Source organism: Engraulis encrasicolus, chromosome 20, assembly GCF_034702125.1.
Source record: "Engraulis encrasicolus isolate BLACKSEA-1 chromosome 20, IST_EnEncr_1.0, whole genome shotgun sequence".
Taxonomy (NCBI): Eukaryota; Metazoa; Chordata; class Actinopteri; order Clupeiformes; family Engraulidae; genus Engraulis; species Engraulis encrasicolus.
The window spans coordinates 7,454,364-7,461,863 of record NC_085876.1 but is presented as its reverse complement, the minus strand read 5'-3'; the positions used below and the strand labels follow the sequence as shown (position 1 = coordinate 7,461,863).

At 49.5% G+C, this 7,500-nt stretch overlaps 1 protein-coding gene across 19 annotated transcripts in view; it reads right to left on the bottom strand.

The window, feature by feature from the left end:
- macf1a (microtubule actin crosslinking factor 1a) overlaps positions 1-7,500 on the bottom strand; it is a 328,092-nt gene that overhangs the window by 185,966 nt on the left and 134,626 nt on the right. For 8 of the 19 annotated variants that reach the window (XM_063185293.1, XM_063185300.1, XM_063185294.1 and 5 more), the window contains exon 1: positions 1-3,902. This exon is cut by the window's left edge and continues 1,559 nt beyond it. The exons of 10 other annotated variants lie outside the window; for them this stretch is intronic. The gene's annotated coding sequence lies outside the window, so the exon portion shown is untranslated. Of the gene's footprint in view, positions 3,903-7,500 lie in introns of those variants that run through there. One more of the 19 variants, XM_063185309.1, reaches the window with a different exon arrangement.

Here is a 7,500-nt window from a genome sequence, read left to right as displayed (position 1 = left end):
TTTAAAACCTGACTTAACCGTTTGGGCAAGCACCCTACCTATCTATTGAAAGAGAGTTAATCCCTGCTCCCAGCCATAAAATTGACTTTACAGTTGTTCCCTCCAGTCAGCTGTAGACGTCAGACCGAGGTGCTGTTCACAGGCTGAGGCAGCCAGCTGACATGCTTGCATGCCATCTATTCAGCAGTCCTTCACATCCTCATCTGACTCCCTCTCCTCCTGTTGCTTACCCTCTAGCTCCTCAGCCTCCCTTTACACTCCTCGACATGCTCCGTTTCTCTCCCTTTCTAGATTTCGATCTCTAATGTCCTCTCTCTCTACATATACCTCTATTTCTACCTGCTACTCTCTCTCTCTCTACCTCTTTCTCTCTAGCGCTCTCTCTCTCCTCGGTAGCTTGCCTCGCAGGAAGCCCTCACGTGCGACTGTCACTCGTGGCCGTGGCAGCTGGGATGGGACGCCCACGCTCCAAGGACACACTGCAGAGAGCAAACTGTATGCAGCTGCTTTGGCTCATGAAAATTTAACAAAAAGCTTCTGCTGACGTTTTCTCTCTATATTCTCCCCTCTCTCTCAATCCTACCCAGTCTCTATCTTTTTTTCTCTCCTCTTCACGCTCTCAATCCTTCTCTGTCTCTCTCCCTCTCTTTTGCGTGTCGTGTCTCTGATGCGTCGTCCAGTGCAGACGGCAGCAAAGTTAAGCCCTACCTGGGGAGCGATGTCTCTTTTTTTGCTGCTTCCCGCCAACAGAGCTCTTCAGCTTGTTGCTCCGGACAAACCAAATGACTGCAGAGGCAGTCTTTGGCACAGACTATTACATATAACACACAAGATGAAAAATCAACTAGCTGCTCTGGTCCACCGCAAAAAAACACAGATCTCTCGAGCTGCGTCGGAGCTGCAGTGCAGACATACACACACTCGCACGCACGTACACACTTGCGCACACACCGCCAAACGATCCCTCCTCTCTCCTGCTCTCCGCCTTGCACACACACACATACACACTCCTCCTGTGGAGCGCGAGTGATCGAGTGAGTGAGCGTCCATCACTGGCAGTTCAGAGACCCAACCACCAGCAGCAGCAGCAGCAGCCGGCCGGCTGTATCGTCAGCAGCTCTCAGGGCTCTGTTGGTCACGTGCAGATGTTGCCGGCACAGTGGCCCCCAGGGGAGCGATAGATCCCAGCTCCGAGTCACGTCACCTTACGGCTGGCACTGTGCAGTGGTCCTGAGGGTGCATGCAAGTGTGTGTGTCTGTGTGTGTGTGTGTGTATGTGTGTGTGTGTGTCAATATGTATGTCAGAATGTGTGAGTGTGTCAATGTCAAAAGAGCGATCAATCCAGGCTGAGATTTGCTTCGAGTCACGTCCTCACATTACCGTTAGCTCTACGCGGCGCAACAATAATAAAACTCCCGCTCTTTTGTTGCGTTCCTTGAAAGCCAACCCATGGATTATTGATGCTCAAGTTTCCGTCTTTGTTAGGACAGCTGGGACAAGAAACAGTGACACAGACACGAAAAGCTGGAGTAAGGGGAGTAGTAGTAGTAGTAGTGGAAATTGTTGTTGCCAGTGCTGGTGATGGTGATGGTGGTGGCAGTTCTTTGGCAGGGTTTAAGACAATCTCAGTTTTTTACATCCAACAGGAGGCAACGACAGCAACCACAAGTCATTCCAGGCACATTTTCTCAGGCACAGTTCTCTTTGGTCTCCCCGTCTCTCTCGTTTTTTAGGGCATTCCCATGATCCTTCTATTGGGTGTGTGTGTGGCCTTGTCATGGGATAAAAAATGGTCCCTCAGGCGTATTAAGTCCCCGCAATGGCCCTGAGAGAGAGTGTGTGTGTGAGTGTGCGTGCGTGCATGTATGTGTATGTGTGTGAGTGTGTGTGTCAGTTTGTGTGCGCGTGAATATGTGGGTGTGTGTATCAATGTGGGAGCATGTGTGTTTTCATGGAGCAGTATATGTGTGTGTCTTGTATGAAGCCTTCCTGAGGAGAAAGTGCTCTCTCCCTATTTAAGTCCAACCAATGAGGCAGAAGGCAGGTCGCCTTGGGTGGGGGTGTTGCCTTGGCTTGGCTACCACGGCAGCCAGAATCTTACAAGCTGCTTGTGGTGTCTACGATGGGGAGGTCAAGACGAGGCAACACAGGAAAGACGGCAAGTTCCGGAACAGATCCACATCACACAGGCAGACAGATAAACACACACACCTGCTGCGTCTTGAAATACACAAGCACGAAAAAAAAACACAGCACTTCAAAACCAGACGGGTATTAAATCCTCTCTGTCGATTGGATTGTCCCGAATGGATAACCCCCACAAGTCACTCCCACAGTTCTCCTTAAAAGCTCCACATTTAACAGATCTGTACTGTAGTTCCAATGTGTAAGCTCCACTAAAGATCTGTACATGTGTGGCACGTTTGGGCACGTTCCTCTACAGTCCCCCCGTTGCACGTGGCCTCAGGACGCCGTCAGAGGCATGTGGAACTCTCCGGAACATCCCTCCTCTCTGAAATGTAGGTTACCTCAGGCAGGTAGCACGAGTCTCTCTCTCTCTGTCTCTCTTTCAGCTTTCTTGATTCATCTCTCTAATTTTTTCTGTCCTTGTCTCTCTCCATCTTGCAGTCTTTCTGCTCCCGATGTCTGTTCCCAGTCCTCCGAGGCTGGGTGTCGTTCGCTTGCGCGCTCTCCCTCTCTCCCCCCGAGGGGATGCTTCTGCTTCTGCTGTTCCTCGGGTCTGTGAATCTAATTAAAGCGACGGCAGGCAGCTGGGAGATGAAGCCGGTAGTGCTGGGGCTGAGGCTGGTTGCCGGAGCTGGTTGCTTTAGCTGATGATTGGAGCTGGTGGTTGAGGATGGGGCTATGGCTGGAGCAGGGAATAAAAGACTAGGGCTGTAACAGAGCGAGCTCCACACAGAGAGAGAGAAGTGTCGAGCAGCTCGTTGCTTGTTGCTTCTTGCTATTCCTTAGGAGCTCTGAATCCAATTACAGAAATGGCAGCCTGAAGCCAGAGCCGGTGCCAGTCCTGGAGTAGAGATTGGAGCTAGCTAGCTAGCTAGCGCTAGAGAGCTCAGGCTGTGCAGTGCAGACCTCCAGACACGGAGGTGGTGAGCTGCTCCGGCTGGCTGGTGGGGAGTGCTCCTAGTCAGGCTGAGGGAGAGAGGAGTGAGAAGCAGAATGGTGGTGTCCGTGCTGGGGGGAGGTGGAGAGGGAGGAAGAGGAGGAGGAGGAGGAAGGGCTCCGGTAGTGCCACTGGGTTCCAGCTCCATCAGAGAGACATCGGCAAATTGATCCAATTGATACGCTCGCGTGCGTATGCTTGCCTGCCTGCTTGCCTGCCTGCCTGCTTCCACACACGCAATGATGGGGGTTCCGTAGGCGTGCAAGGATGTGAGAAGAGCCTTGGGTGTGTGTGTGTGTGTGTTAGAGAGAAAGAGAGAGAGAAACAGATAGGAAGAGGCAGAGACAGAGAGTCAGTGTGTGTAACCGCAGGGATGGGCGATACCCTCCTGTGGTAAAGACAGCGTGTGTGTGTGTGTGTGTGTATGTGCGTGTGTGTGTCTCTGTGCGTGCGTGTGTGTAACTGCGCGCGTGTCAGTTAAAGGATCCAGAGGTCTTTAAATCCAGCATAAGCCAGGAGATCCAGCGAAAGCAGGCGCCGGCTTCCTCTACTCCCTCAAGACGCTGAGGATGGGATGGCTGGTTCTTTTTAGCCGCTTGCCTTTTGCTCTCCTTCTCTGTCCCTCTTTCCTCCCTTCCTTCCTTCTCTCTCTCTCTCTCTCTCTCTCCTTCTGTCTGTGGCTCCGGCGGCAGGCAGGGAAAAGAGCTTTATCTTGGCTACACTGCTGCAGCTTCAGATGGCTGCTGCTGCTGCTTTAACTCTGGCTCTCGATCTCCCTCTATCCCTCTCTTTCCCACTCCCTCCCTCTCTCCCTTCCTCCCTCCCTCCCTCCTTGCTCTGTGCCCTCCCTTCCTACCTTCCCGTCAGTTCGCTCTCGTCCTATCAGCTGGTTTCCCCCCCCCTCCCTTCTTGTGCTCTCACACTCTATGCTGTTGCTTCTGCGCTCTTTGCTTCTGCACACTCACTCACTCTCTCTTGCACATACACACACATGTGCAAACGCACGCAAACACACGCACACACACACATATGTGACACACACCACAGCAGACACAAACACACAAACACACGCACGCACAAACGCACACCAAAGACCAAATGAGCTTTCATCCGGCACACACACAAATCAAACCTCTTTCAGAAAGACAGACAATAGACAGACATTCTGATCCATTTCATATGCACAGTCATATTGTGACACACATGCACAGCTTCGATGCACAATCGGCACCAGCACTACAGTGTAAGCGTCCAACCCACAAGATTGCATGCGAAATGCAATGACATTGAGACATTTTTCTTTAGCTGTGTCTTGCACACACCAGCATGAGAAACACACATCACCAGCACAACAGTATAAGTGTCCTCCTACCCACAGGATTGCACACAAAATATTTTAGACTTACAATGAGACCAAATCCAAGCAAAACCGCATCCTGTATTTACCGCCATTCAGATAGAAGAATACACAAAGCAGCACAGGGCACAGAAAATCCAAAACAGCAAATGAATGGAGGAGGTGTGAAATGGGCTGAAAAGTGTGGAAGAGAGAGATAAAGAGAGAGAGAGAGAGATGGAAGAGGAAGAAAGCAGAAAAAGGAATCTTATTCGGTCAGAAGAATTCTCTTGCTCTCCTTCTTGCTCTCTCTTTTTCTCTCATCCTCAAAGCTCGTCTTTAGAACTATCAGCTTCCTCCCACACATCACACACACACACACACACACACACACACACACACACACACACACACACACACACACACACACACACACACACACACACACACACACACACACACACACACACAAACACACACACTACAGTGATGTCATGTTCAAGTGTGATCAAACACCCACACAAGGGAAAAAAACACTTTCTGCCAAATGTGTGGCACGCATTCATGCGCACACACTCAAACATACGCATGCACGCACACAGGCACCTCAGTGGGGTGCTGAGTAATTACTGGGCTCTACAACTCCAGTTCCACTAGTACAGAGGCAGCTGGCACATCACCATTCAGCTATGCACGCACACTCACATGAGCACACACAAAACACACAACTAACACAAATGTTTACTGCCGACACACGCACGCACACACAGAAACACACACAACTCCCACAAATGTTAACTGCCAACGTGCGCACGCACACAAACGCACGCAGGCACGTACGCAAACACAGGCACACTCGCACTCATGCTCACACACATACGCACACGCACACACACCAAGCTGTCAAGAGCTTAATTAGCAGGTCCTTGTGACTAACATGTTTGGGGCCAGGGTTAAAGACTGACTGACTGACTGACTTGGTGAAGCAACACCATAGAGACACACAGTAGGGGGTCTTCCCATCCCCTATGGAACAGGCAGATGACAGAGGAATAGAATGCTACAGTAAGCTAATGACGCATTAACAGAGTGACGGTGAGATGAAGGGATAGAATGTCAACACCGCAATTGGGGTGTGCAGCGTGAACCTCCTCCGCATCAGAGATCTTAAGAAAGCATTCGTCTGATCACTCCAGTAATAGACAGATCATTTAGAGATCCTGTAACACAAACTTGTCCCTCCTCTCAAATCCCTTCCTTAGCGTCTGTCTGTCCGTTTCGCCTTCTCTTGATCACACTATTTGTCCATCTTTTGCAAATCTGCCTATCCATGCTAAAATGTATCCAAACATTTATCCATCCATATAAACATCTATTTATTAGCCAATCAGCCTCTCCTGTACATACATGGTCACAGTGGACCAGAACAGAGGGCCTTTTGGGCGATGTGGTCCTCCACATTACAGCACACTCACTCTGCTGCCAGCGACACCAAATCCCCACCGACCGCAGGCCAGAGTCATGCAACCCTGCGGCCCGTTCTTAGGAAACCTGCTTGGAATGTTCTGGATTCCCAGCCCAACATGCTGCAGTGTTAACCTCAACATAATAAAGAGAGAGAGAGAGAGAGAGAGAGAGAGAGAGAGAGAGAGAGAGAGAGAGAGAGAGAGAGAGAGAGAGAGAGAGAGAGAGAGAGAGAGACAGAGAGACAGAGAGACAGAGACAGAGAGACAGAGAGCAATTAGGGACGTGAACTGAGAGGGAGTGAGCGAGAGTGAGAGAGAGGGAGCAAGCGAGGGAAAGACACAAAGAGGAAGTGACAGACAGGAGGAGACGGATCATGGATGGTTAAATGCCCACCTCTGCCTATCACAACTAGCCTCGCGCGCCATCCTACATACTTCCGCCAAGACACTTGGCTCCGCACTACGCCTGGTACCTGTCCTCTGTGGAGCGATGTTGACCGGTAGGATTTTCGCCGGTGTTCTGACAAACGGTCCTACATTGTAATTTTATTCTATGGTAGGATGTTCTGTCAGATATGTCTGTTAAACGGTCCTACATGGCCATAGATAGACGTCAGACATGTTTGTTCAACAACTTATAAGTTAAATCCAGATTTTTTTTCCGAAAATGCCCTTCCTGCTTTCTGCAATCGCGTCAGATCAAACAAAGTCCAGACCATGAATACGAAATGGAAATGGTAGTATTATGGGATGGTCAGGACCAGGCTACATCACAACATGATAATTTCACCATCTTAGTGGAGGTCACCATGATTGTCCATTCAGAATCAGCATCAATTCAGACTGGCCTTCATCACTTGTTAACGTATCTTCAAGCTGTTACTAGTCTGCCTGATGCTCATATGACCATACTTGAGCAAAACCACCAAATTACAAAAAAATGTCTAAACCACTAGTAGGCTAACTATGCAATTAGATGCCAAATTTTGCAAATGTTGAAACTTGAATCTGGTTCCGAATACCATTTCAACCCAAAGCATCCTGACTTCTCTGTCCCACTGTTATAATATTTCTGGGTGTGTAAAAATGTGAGCCTCAAGGAAGCTGAGTGTGTTTATGTGTGCATTGCTATTTCCAGTAAATGGTGTACACAGTGAGCAGTCTGGTCTGCGTGTCTGGTCAATCATCTCTTCGTCTCAGGACGCATTGTCTTTGGCTCTGAGAATGTAAATTATATTGGGGTTTTTTTTTTCAAATCACAAACCAAAAAGATCGCTGCCTGACATTCTCTTGCTGTCTCTTCCTGACTTACATACACTCACAAGAAAAAACACACAAACAGTACATGCATGCACACACCCGCACGCACCTCTCTATCTCTCTCTCTCTCTCTCTCTCTCTCTCTCTCTCTCTCTCTCTCTCTCTCTCTCTCTCTCTCTCTCTCTCTCTCAGCACTGAGCTCTTCCTAGGTCACCTCATTCTGTAAGCCATCTGCTAATTATGTAGTCTGCAGCACTGGGCTTCCCCTCAAAAACCTTCCCCTATCTCTTTCTCTCTCTCTCTCTCTCTCTCT